Source organism: Anolis carolinensis, chromosome 2 (genome assembly GCF_035594765.1).
Source record: "Anolis carolinensis isolate JA03-04 chromosome 2, rAnoCar3.1.pri, whole genome shotgun sequence".
Lineage (NCBI taxonomy): Eukaryota > Metazoa > Chordata > Lepidosauria > Squamata > Dactyloidae > Anolis > Anolis carolinensis.
The window spans coordinates 316,038,863-316,051,920 of NC_085842.1; positions in this window are offsets into that span (position 1 = coordinate 316,038,863).

The window sequence follows — 13,058 nt, forward strand, 5'->3', positions numbered from 1 at the left end:
ACACTTCCCAAGTGTTTAGGATTGTGTGATGTATTTTCAGATGATGCGTGCAGATCCCAGTGGAGTGGCCTTTTGCAGTTACCAGATCATAATTGTTTCCAAATGCTGGCTGAGATCTTTTGGCACAGCACCCAATGTGCCGATTGTGGAGAAGTCATAGTTTTTATGTTTAATTTTAACTGTTAGAGTATGTATTTGTGTTTAGTTGACACAGTAGCTGAAACAGAAGCCATCTTGTTTCAATCCACAGTAGTGCTGTTACCAAGGAGACGGAGCTGGCTAGCTCACCAGAAGGAGAAGTGGGCGGAGCCAAGAAAAGGAAAAGGAGGGAGTTTAAAAAAAAGAAGCCAGAGAGTGCGTGGCGGAAGGCTTTTCAGTCAAGAAGGGCTGAGGAGACAGGTCTGGCAAAAATCTTTAGTCAAGGCAGACTAAAGGGAGCCTAGTCAAGATCTCTAGTTGGGAAGGACTAGTGATCAGGAATTTGATCAGTAGTAGATCAAATTAAAGGCTTTTATTGTAGTTGGGACATTGTTCACTAAGGAGCTCAGCTGAGATTAGAGTTCACTACAATTTATATCATCAGTAGGAGAGTGAGAGTGGAATTACACCAAAGACTACTGGTGTGGTGGTTATAAGAGTTATTAAACCACTTGTTTATCTAAAGTTCCATAAGTAAATCAATCAACCTGCAACCATAAGCTTTGTACACAATAAACTTGTTGTTCTTTGCTAACAACTGACTCATTACATCTCATCTGCGTCTGTGGAGCCAAATTTCATCGGTGATAATTCAAAAGCCTCACGTTGGTGGCAGTTACCTTAATAAATCACCTAATTGGGGAAGAGTAACAGTTATAGTTACCTCAGAAAGGGAACAACACACAGAAATCCCTAACTACAGAGACAGAGGCTGGGATCTTGAAATAAAGATCACCCCCTGTAATCCTTCCCCTCATATAAAGGTGATATATAAATAATCTAGAGGGATTAAAAGATTCAAAAATTCCCTCAGTAATAATAATAATAATAATAATAATAATAATAATAATAATAATACTTTATTTATACCCCGCCACCATCTCCCCGTGGGGACTCGGGGCGGCTTACATGGGGCAGAGGCCCAAACAACACAAGGACAAAATATAAACAACATAATACAATCACAATATAAAACAAATAAAACAGTAATGCAATATATCAATTAAAACAACAATACAGGATAAAAAATTACATTAAAAACACATAAAAGGCTAAAGGCCTTCAGTAGTGGAAACAGCATTTACAATTTGCTTTGACACCATTATAATTGGCTTGAGTCTTCCTAATTGGCTTTAGCACCTTCACAATTGGTGGCAGCGTCAGGATTGAGTCTTCGTAATTAGATTAAACCATCCCAATTGAAGTAATGTCCGCGCACCGGTCACCACCGGGACCACCTGCACTGGTTTCTGCCAGAGTCTTTGAAGTTCAATCTTGAGGTCCTGATAGCGGCTGAGTTTTTCCTGTTGTTTTTCGTCAATGCGACTGTCACCTGGGATTGCGACGTCAATGATCCAAATCTTTTTCTTTTCCATAACTGTGAGGTCTTGTGTGTTGTGTTCCAGAACTTTGTCAGTCAATAACTTTTGTTGTTGTTGTTGTTGTTGTTGTTGTTAGAAAGGGTGCTTCCTATTTGGTAGGAGAAAAAAAGCACATCTGGTTTGGGAGGGGAATATCTTTTCCTATAGTTGGACTATATTGCTCCATTGTCTCTGGAGTAGTAGAAAGCAAGATAGTTTTCACTTAGCCATTTAAACACGTCTGTCTTGTCACTTGTCAAAGGTGACAGTCCTGTTTTAATGCTGCTTTGCCTCCTTTGCGTGATAAAGTCCTTAGTAAATAACCATTGGTCTTTAGCAAATAGAGTTGCAACATAAGCCCATGTGCTCTGCATTATATAATACATTGTGCAATACAAGACAACCCAAACAGTTCCTTGACATCAAGTGTGGCATTTCTTCTACATCATGTACTTTCCAGCTTTTTTAAGACACAGAGCATTAAAGTCAGCAGATTATCCCAGCATCTGCTAGGCTGTTATCACACCCTTAAGCTCAGTAGGGACCCTGAGACATACTGAATCCCATGTTGTGAATCTGCAAGACTTTTTCTTCAGTTTAACATTCATTTAAAACATGTCAGCTTTAGGTTTGCTGGCACCTTTGGATTGTTTCGAATTTTGGCAGAGGTCTCCGAAGCTGTCAACTGTCAAATTCCAAATGCCACAAAACACCGTCTATCACACCAGAGTCAGATATTAAATGCCATCTCATGCCAACCCTCAAATATTGTGAAAGATGAAAATTGCATTATATGTCAGCTATCTTGCATGGCCAAATATCAAATAGGGAAATCAGATCAGAAAGGTAAATACCAAGCGTATTGCAGTCCAACCTGCTCAGGTGTCAGGCTTGCATCTCAAGCATTCAAGGAAGCAAAAATTTAGGGGAACAAATCCATTTCACTGTTAGAAAAGGGCAGGTGCACAGCAGGAGTAAATTTGCAGTGATACATCAGTCTTGACTTACTCCGGAATGAAATTTCATGGGGAACCAGATGGTCTGCAAGAGGTAAAACACAGAGTGAATTTGCACCATTTTACAGTGCTGATTTTTATTCCTTGTGAGAGAAAAAGAGAAATCTTACGGGAGAATGCTCTTTAAATCCAAGACAACTGTAAAAGATTTGGAGTGCAGAGCAGCTCCAAAGTGATTTGTGCAATAAGTTTGCTTTAAAAAAGAGAGAGAAAGAAAGACAGACAGACAGAAAGAAAAACTTATGTCGCATTTCTTTCCACTTTTTTATTTTTTGATACAGATGCAACTTAAATGGAATTACTTCTTTCTGCACTAGGGGAAAAGTGAGATTAAAAGTTTGCAGACACTAAAGGAAAGCCAAGTTGATTAAAAGTAGTAAATAAAACTCAAGGCTCATTCTTCCTTTTTTCCTGGAAGTCTCTGTCTTCATATTCTGTATTTGTGTGCACACAGGAGATTAAAAATCACCACTATTTAATTGCAAGAGCAAAAAGCAAGGACTGTAAATTCCTTTCAGCTGTCACAAGAGGTAAACAATTTTATAAGGAGTTTTTTCCCTGAGTTTTTGCATTCACATGTTTCCTTGCTTTATGTTACTTCATTTTGCAAAACTTTTTCATGAAATGAAGTGAGTTTTTAAAGGATAGGGGAAATGTAAACTGGAAAGATGTGGAGGAATTTAGAATCCACGTGAGCCAGCTGTGATTCCCTTCTACCCTTTATTTTAATCAGACTTTGTGAAATCCTTTCTTTATTTGGAATCTGGGAACTCAGAAACATATTTCTAATAATAGATTAGTTATCATTTCCAGGATCTTAAGAGGGATCCTTTTGGCACAGTGCAGTAAAGGATAATTGAGTGATTTTTGTAGGTTTTTTAAGTTCCTAAGATAAACATGGCAAGGAGGACAAACTGCTTCACTGAAGGATATGTTAGAGTTAGAATAGAAGTCTACTACCCCCAACCCAATCTCAATGTGAACGTAAAGGGAAAATTAATAGCTCATTGTTTGGTCACCAGTTGTGTCTATAGATTGTCCCAGATTCTATCCTTCATCTTTGATTCCTGGTAAGGCAGGAATCACCTTCCTAATGCCATGACCCCTCAATACAGTTCCTCATGCTATGGTGACCCCCAACCCTAAAATTATTTCCGTTGAAACTTCATAACTGTAATTTTTCTACTGTTATGAATGTAAATATCTGATATGCAGGATGTATTTTCATTCACTGGACCAACGTTGGCACAAATACCCAATATGCCCAAATTAGAATACTGGTGAGGTTCTTGGGGGAGTGATTTTGTCATTTGGGAGTTTTAGTTGCTGGAATTTATAGTTCACCTATAATCAAAGAGCATTCAGAACTCCACCAACAATGGAATTTAACCAAACATGGCACCCAGGACTCCATGACCAACAGGAAATACTGGAAGGGATTGGTGGGTGTTGACATTGAGTTTGGGAATTGTAGTTCACCTACATCCAAATAGCACTGTGGACTCAAACAGTTATAGATCTGGTCCAAACTTGGCAAAAATACACAATATGCCCAAATTTGAACACTGGTGGAGTTGGGGAAAATAGACCTTGACATTTGGGAGTTGTAGTTGCTGGGATTTATAGTTTATAATAATAATAATAACTTTATTTTTATATCTTTGCCTCTAATATCCTTCCCTCCAGGGAGCAGCTGGGCATTATTTCCTGGAATATGGACTGGTTGGATCTTCTTGCGGTCCAAGGCACTCTCAGGATTTTCCTCCAACACCACAGTTCAAAAGTGTCTATCTTCCTTCGGTGATTCAATGCACAAAAACTTCATTAAAAACATTGTACCATAAAACTTCCAGGCATATAAGGTATAGATGAAATATGAATGAATTTTCTGTTCAGGCTTGGGTCCTTCTCAAGATGTCTTATTTTATACAAACACATACACATGCGCGCGCACACAAATACAGGTATTTTGAAATCTGGTAACACCCAAAATCTAAACCACTTCAGGACTGGAGTATTTCAGTTAAAGGATGCTGAACCTGTAATAACATTAATTTTAAGCCATTTTGGAAAGGCTTTGGAAAGGTGAAGATGGTGCAATAGCATATTCCAAATTAAAAACCTTCTGGAATAGGCAATGACGCTTTAAATCAGAAGTTCTATAGTCTAGGATCAGTTACCAAGAAGGCTTTCCATTCTGTCTTTCAGATAACAGGATCTTGTACCCCTAAAGGACTTCCACCCATGATTATCCCTATGACATTTCACCCTCAATGTTTTGTTGAAAGCCTAATTTGGGAGGAAAGCATTGGACATAAGAGCATTGTGGGGAAAGACGAGGTTTAATAACCAGTGGAGAAGAGTGTCTGAAGTACTTCCCCATGGCTAATTGCTTCTTCTGACCCCAAACTGCATAGAAGAAGGAGTTGACGGGTTCTTCGAGAACCAAGGTTGATGGGGAGCATGTTGTTCTGCCTGATATTTGTCAGTTCAATTAGAAAGTTCCCGGCCTGATCTAGGAACAAAGCAAGTTTCGTAATTGAAAATTAATTCATACTGGAAAGTGCAGTCAATAGACAATTACCAAGATACAGTACTGTGTTTATTGCTTGGTGGAATTTGGCTGACGATTTATAAGAGCTGACGGCAATTATCTTCACATTCAAGGAATGGACAGCAGAGATAGAACTTAATTACTGCATAACCCTTCACGACTTCCTTATTAGGTGTAAATAAGTATCAGTCGGGCACCTGTAAAAATCAGAAACCTATTTTGAATGGCCAAAAATTGGCAGCAGTGTCAAATTATTAAGAGGTAGCAACCAGATAGGGTGATTCTTATCCCATCGGAATTCATCTTAGCATGAATCTTTATAGATCCCAAAGCAAGTGGTCTGTTTGCTTGTATAATGTTTACAAAGCATAAGATCATTTGTGAAGCTGTTGTGGAGTCACAAATAGCCAGATGACCGGCTATTTGTGTGCGGAGTCCAGCCACATTGCGATGTGCCCCAGCATGAATGGCATGCTATGGGAATATCTACACAGGCATTTTAAAGAAGGATGAGTAAGAAGCAACGCCATGGCATCCACATGACACATGTGCCCTTTTCATCCCTATTGTGAGACAAGGCCACTTAAGGCAGTGTTCCCCTGCATTAGCCAAAGTTGGGGAATGCTCTGAAACTTTCCTGAAGTTCTGGAGCAGCCATGAATTTCAAGGCTGTGTAAATAGTTGGACTGGTTCTGAATTGGAACCAGCTCCTCTTTTTATATTGCCATTCCACTTTCCAAAGGCTCTGCAATGTGGGCATGGGGGAATGACATCGGTGGTCCTGTCACTATTGTTGTGTTGGCTATGGAGCTCAAAAGAGGTCCTGGCCATCCTTGGGTGTTATTTCTGACATTTTCAAGGATGCCAATTGAACTCAAAAAGGAAGGGGGATTGCCCTCTCCCTCTTGAGTCATGCAGATGCCCTTGCAAACATCAGCAATGACACCAAAGGATGGCCAGGAGCTATTTGAAACTCCATGGCTAGCACAACAATGGTGATAGGACCATGGAGGTAAGGATGGTCATTCAGAGAGGTAGTAAACACTGCACTTTGCACCATTCCCAGGGCTTTTTGTCCATGTAGATGTGCTTTATGTTAAAGCAATGGAGAAAAAGGGGAGAAGAAGCTACTGTTTCCACCTCTTCCTATTGTATAGCAGTTCTACAGTAAATCTGACAGAATGAATAAAACTTAACAATGTATTTTGGTAATAACTGGTGACTTCCATCTAAATGTGGCAGTGAATCCATTGATGATTTTAGTGAAAAATGTAAATGTGTTCTTTATGGTACGCAGATGATGTCCAGCTCTGACACTCCTTCCCACCTGTCACTAAGGAGGCTGTCCAGGACCTGAACCGGTGCTTGGCTGCTCTGTCGGACTAGTTGAGGGCGAACAAATTGAAACTTAATCCAGACAAGATGGAGGTCTTCCTGGTCAGTCGTAAGGGTATGGGGTTGCAACCTGTGTTGGATGGGGTCACACTCCCCCTGAAGACACAGGTTCCCAGTCTGGGGGTTCTCCTGGATTCATCGCTGAGCCTGGAGCCCCAGGATTCGGCGGTGGCCAGGGGAGCCTTTGCACAACTCAGACTTGTGCGCCAGCTGCGCCAGTTCCTTGGGAAGCCTGACTTGGCCATGGTGGTCCACGCTCTGGTTGCATCCCGCCTGGATTACCACAACGTTCTCTACATGGCATTGTCTTTGAAGATGGCCTGGAAGCTCCAGTTAGCACAATGGGTGGCAGCCAGATTAATAACTGAGGCAGCATACAGGGAGCGTACCATCCCCATGTTAAGCCAGCTCCACTGGCTGCCGATATGCTACCAAGCCCAATTCAAAGTGCTGGTTTTGACCTATAAAGACTTAAACGGTTCTGGCCCAAACTCCTTGTCTGAACGTATCTCCTCCTATGAACCAACTAGGTTGTTGAGATCATCTGGAGAGGCCCTGCTCTCGGTCCCACCTGCCTTGCAGGCTCGGCTGGTGGGAACAAGGGACAGGGCCTTCTTGGTAGTGGCTCCCTGGCTATGGAATGCTCTCCCCAGTAGTATTCAACAAGCCCTGATACTCCTAAGTTTTAGGAAAGCAGTCAAGACATGGCTGTGTACTCAAGCGTTTGAGGAATAAATATCTGAGATGATATGGCCGAATCAAGGTGTACGCGAAAGGCATCAGCGGATGAATCTACTCACACATTTTAATTTTTTATAATTTATGTTTTAATAGCGTTAATGTAACTTTTAATTTATTTTGGCATTGTTATTGTTTTATTGAACTGCAGTTGTTTATTGAATGTGTTTTTGGGGCAATGGAATTGCCGACTGTTGTAAGCCGCCCTGAGTCCCTACGGGTGAGAAGGGCGGGGTAGAAATGATGTCAATAAATAAATAAGGTACTGAACCCGCCTCCCAACAGATTCAGCACCTTAGATTGCTCTTTTAAAGTTTGGGAAAAAATAAAGAATGTGCTTAAGATGTCTCTGATAAGAAACCAGAAGTTTCATTTATTTGTTTCTTAGGAAGCAAAATATATATATCTCTGTGTTGATTTTGCTGAATGTTTCCAAATACCAGTTGGACTCTTATATTTTTGTTTGACATTGAACCAATTGTCAGGCAGAACTACAATAGATGTTTAGTCATCAATGAGAGCATTTTAAAATAAATGTTTGTAAATTAAGCTTATTCAAGAGGTCTGGGGTAACAATTGGATTTTCTTTTGACATGGAAATTATTACATATTTTGTAGTCTTCTCCAAATAGTGCACATCTACACTGTAGAATGAATGTAGATCAGCACTACTTTAACTGCTAGGGCTCAATGCTTTGGAATCCTGGAATCTGTAGTTTGGTGAGGCACCAGCAGTTTTTGATAGAAAAAGCAAAAGCCGTTAAAAACTAGAGCTTTCATATTTTCATGGCATTGAGCCATGGCAGTCAAAGTGGTGTCAAAGGGCATACATTCTACAGTGTAGCTCAGTGGTTCTCAACCTGTGGGTTCCCAGATATTTTTGGCCTACAACTCTCAGAAATCCCAGCCAGTTTACCAGCTGCTAGGATGTTTAGGAGTTGAATGCCAAAACATCTGAGGACCCACAGGTTGAGAACCACTGGTGTAGATGCCCCCCAGGTTTCTGGTGCAAATGAAAAAAAGGTAATCCAAGCTAAATATACTCTCTCCCTCAGTTGTTCCTCACAAAGCTTCTTTTCCAGACCTTCATTCTGACTACTGAATTAAAAAATAGTTGTAAAATATTTACAATGTTTGCTTAAAGCAATGTGTATCATTATTTGAGGTTACTAAATGAGGACTAATGGCCTTGGTGAACTGTTTTCATTTAATAGTGCCAAAATGAAATGAATGTTGGTACCAATTGGGCCTCAAAGTGGAGAGCATCCATATTTGGAGTTGCTTCAGTTGAGAAGGCCCTTTCTTACATCTCTCAAACTTTGTATGAAACCAGCAGTTTAGCAATACCTAAAGGCCACATGGCTTCATAAAAAGCAAGTCAAGCATGGCTTATGTCAAATTGATGAGAATCCCATTGAGCATATATTGGTATTAAAGAGAGACAGCCAGATGCAGACACAAAGGAAACTTATAACAATCTGCATTTAAAAAAAAACTTTCAATGAAAACTCAATAACACCCAATGCAAATCAGAAAGCCGATCTGGCTTCAGATGGGCAAAAGGCAGCACATTTTTCATACACTTCTGAATTATTACCTTTCTTCTCAAATTAAACCAAAAATGAAACATTGGATCAGTTAAGTTGCATCAGTTTGATAAAAGCTATGCAAATCTCTATGCGCAGACCCCATCTATAATGCTGACAGTTTAGATAAAGTATTTGATTCCACTTCCAAAGAGAACATCCAAGTATTTTATGTAAACAAAAGCTATTGTTTTAAGGAGAAAAAAGGCATTCTGTCTTGGCCTGCTATTTCTGACAGTTATAAATTACATATATAATTTGCTATGCTTCCCTGAAATAATTAATATTACAGGACAATATCTAGGAAAAAAATCTTCCTCCTCTTCCATCTTTCTCTCTCTCATTCCATTGTTTTCTTTTTTGGTAGCTTTTGATGATAAGAGCACAATTGCATTCAATTTGTTGTTTTTCAAAACTTTGGTTTGGGCATTGGAATGTAAGGTCCTTTTGGACTCTCATAGTATTTTGAGAAGGATTGCAATTAGGTCAAGATTATTTTTATACAGAATTTCCAGGTGAAATTCCTCTTGGCTGTCAAAATGTGTTGTTATTCTCTGAAAATGAGCAAACAGATGACTGAAGGGGCACAAAAATCTCTGGATTGGGAGCATGAAAAACAGGAATCACTGGGTTATCAAAAATGAAGTTCCATGTTATCGGGACAATCATGTAACAGTCTAGATCTGTGACATCAGATTTTATTGTTCCTTTTCTTTGCCTCCTTTTACACATGCTTTAGCTTTGGTTTGGATGGAATTCTGTTGGCATCTGACACATTCACCAGATGCAGGTGGATGGATATTTTTGTCCTATGTTGGAATGTCCAAGGTGGCAGAAACAGAGCTGTACATGTGGCACCATTCTGATTGCAGGTGTCCATTGTGCATGGATGTAGATCATGTTGCACAGTGATGTACACTGGTTTTTTTATCATGTCAGAAGTGACTTGAAAACATTGCAAGTCGCTTCTAGTGTGAGAGGATTGGCCATCTACAGAGACATTGACCAGGATGTGTTGCTGGGAGGTTTCTCTCATGTTCCTGCAAACTAGAGTTGACAGACGGGAGCTCGTCCCATCTTGCGGATTTGAACTGGCAACCTTCAGGTCAGCATCCCAATCTTCAGGTCAGCAGTTCAGCCAACACAAGGGTTTAACCCATTGTGCACCATAGCTCTACATAAGTACATAGGTGTATGTTATACATTTGATTGGGAATTTGGAGACTTCGTTCAGCCCACATTGAAATCCCCCAATGCCATTTTTATTGAAAACATCTCAGATGGAGTGTAGGCCTATGAATCTAACACCATCACTGATTTCCTTTGTGTATGAATATTTGGATGCTTGCAATAATGTATTTTGTGATTTCGAATCAGCCTCAAAATAGTGCAGGATGAGCATCCCTTATCCAGAATTTGGAAATATTCCGAAATCTGAAATTGTCCACATTGGTGGCTGAGATGGTGTTACTTTTGCCTTCTAGTGCTTCATTGAACACATATCTTATTTTATGTGCAAAAGTATTGAAATACTGTGTATAAAGGTATCTCCAGGCCATGTGTATGTATAAGATGCATATGAAACATTAATGAATTTTGTATTTAGACTAGGGGTCATCTCCGAGATATCTCATTATATACGTACAGTAGAGTCTCACTTATCCAAGCCTCTCTTATCCAAGTTTCTGGATTATCCAAGCCATTTTTGTAGTCAATGATCAATATATCATGATATTTTGGTGCTAAATTTGTAAATACAACATAACATTACTGCGTATTGAACTGCTTTTTTTGTCAAATTTGTTGTAAAACATGATGTTTTGGTGCTTAATTTATAAAATCATAAACTAATTTGATGTTTAATAGGCTTTTCCTGAATCCCTCCTTATTATCCAAGATATTCGCTTATCCAAGCTTCTGCTGGCCCGTTTAGCCTGGATAAGTGAGACTCTACTGTATATGTAAGTGAAGGTATTTCAAAATCCAAAAAAAAAAAAAAATCAAATGCAAAACCTGTCTGCTCTTAAGCATTTCAGATAAGCAAGACTTAACCTTTATCACCTGAATGTGGATTTTATTGTAGCATCCAAGGTTGCAGCTATTGGGCAAGCTGAGCCATTAAAAATAATAAATCACTCTCCACCAGTTTCTTTTCTTCAGAAAAAGTATTGATTCCTCAATTATGTTCTCCCTCTTTCATCTCCCCAATGAAAGCCTCATTTTGCATTAGCTCTTCCAGCTAATTTGGTCACAAGGAACACCTGGTATCTCCATGGAGGAACAAGCTACGACACCTTCTGCATTGCGCTGACCTTTTGCTGCGTTGCCTCATTTAGCTTGCATCATACAGCTGGGTACAGCACTGAAGCATCTCTTGAACAGATGACAGATGTTCTGCTCTGATACCAAGCCCTTCCCTCAGATTCAAGGCAACAGAGACTCTCTGTGCATTGCTGTGCTCTGCAGCAAAATCATTAATTTAAGGAAAAGGTAATCTATATCGCTGACAGACAGGTTGTAGCAGTCTGAGTTTGAAAACTGGATTTCATGGACCTGAAATGCACAAGGCCATTTTCATGTGTCTCTAAACCAACTAAAACTTGGGTGCCTTTGATTGTTTTGAGGCTTTGGTGACACAAAGGACTTTATCACACTAACCTGCTATTCTGCTTCAGTAGTATTATCATAGGTAATGGACACATACCAGATTGAGCACCTTTGATGTCAGTTGTGTTGATTTGCCATTCTATGGTCTTGTGATCATGGGTGATCACTCATGGCCGAATATGATTGTCTTCCAGAGGTAGGGTCTTTGTTAGTAGTGGACCTGTAAATGACTATAAAGTCTTATTCTGGATCCATGTGGTCTGTCACAATTAAGACACAGATTTCTAGGTGGAAGGTGGTCATGACAGAGACTTGCTTGATGTGCCTTCCTCTTAGCAAATTTTGCCCTGAATTTGTGCTTCTTCAGAATCCATAGCATGCAATTCAGTTAAGAGCTTTTGACAGGCTTTACTTTGGAGTTTTACCTGTCAATGGTGAGGGACAGGTGGGAGGTAAACTGGTAGTGGGATGTGTACAGTGGCCTGAAATAAATTGTCTGCCTCATGTGATAAAACCCAAAGTTTATTTACATCACGCAGTTACGTCAGTTTAACATTGCTTTAATTGTTATGTCTTCATGCAGAGGTATGGCTAGAAAATTCTGGCACTATCATTCACAGAAATTCACTTACTGTCTTTTGCGGAGAATTCCAAGTAGCTTGTTGCTGTGTGCCTTCATGTCAGTTTTGACTAAGAGGTTTCTTGGCAATATTTGTTCAGAGAAGGGTTATCATTGCTCTCCTTGGAAACCAAGAGAGTATGAGTTTTCCAAGGTTTCCATGGATGAGTTGGGTTTGGAACCTGGTCTCCAAAATTGCAATCAAACCACTGCACTACACTGGCTCTTCGTTTCAAGTACTTCATCCAACTGAAATCCTGAATTTCCTTGTTTTAACCATGACAGCTAAAGAGGCATCATACTTGTTTAGTTTAAACTGGTTTGCAAAACAATGAAGAGTGAAAATGTGGCAAGGACTTCTCTCCTTGGAAGCCAAGACTGTCATACTTTGGCCATATCATAAGAGATGACTCATTAGAAAATACAATAATACTTGGTAAGGCAGAAAACAATACAAAAAGCGAGAGACTGCATTGTAGGTGGAAAGATTCAATCAAGAAAGCCATGTCTTGAGACTAAAAGACTTGTGCAGGGCAGTTGAGGATAGTGTACTCGGAAAGCTCTTATTCATTAAATTACCATAAGTCAAAATCAACCTGAAGACAACAAACAACAACAACAACAACAACAACAAAGAAATAGAAATTTGTTGTGTTCCGAGTGATTATAGGATCAAGTCGACACACAGCTCTAAATAGGAATCTGCTTAAAACCAATTGCATTAAATAATTACTCACAGAGAGACACACTAAATTGGGCCCATTTTTCAGGAAAACAAGAAGCTCATTCACTGCTAATGCACATTGATCTATCTTCCTTGTTAGATACTGAGTTCTTCTTCCTTTGGAATCTCTCTGTGCTTACCTCCATTGCTCCATCATTGCCATCACATCCCTGTTCCAGAAGTTTCCTCTCGTCCAAGGTCACATCCATCCTCGGAGCCTCCTCTGAGCAGGAGTTCCCTTGGAAACACATGCAATTACG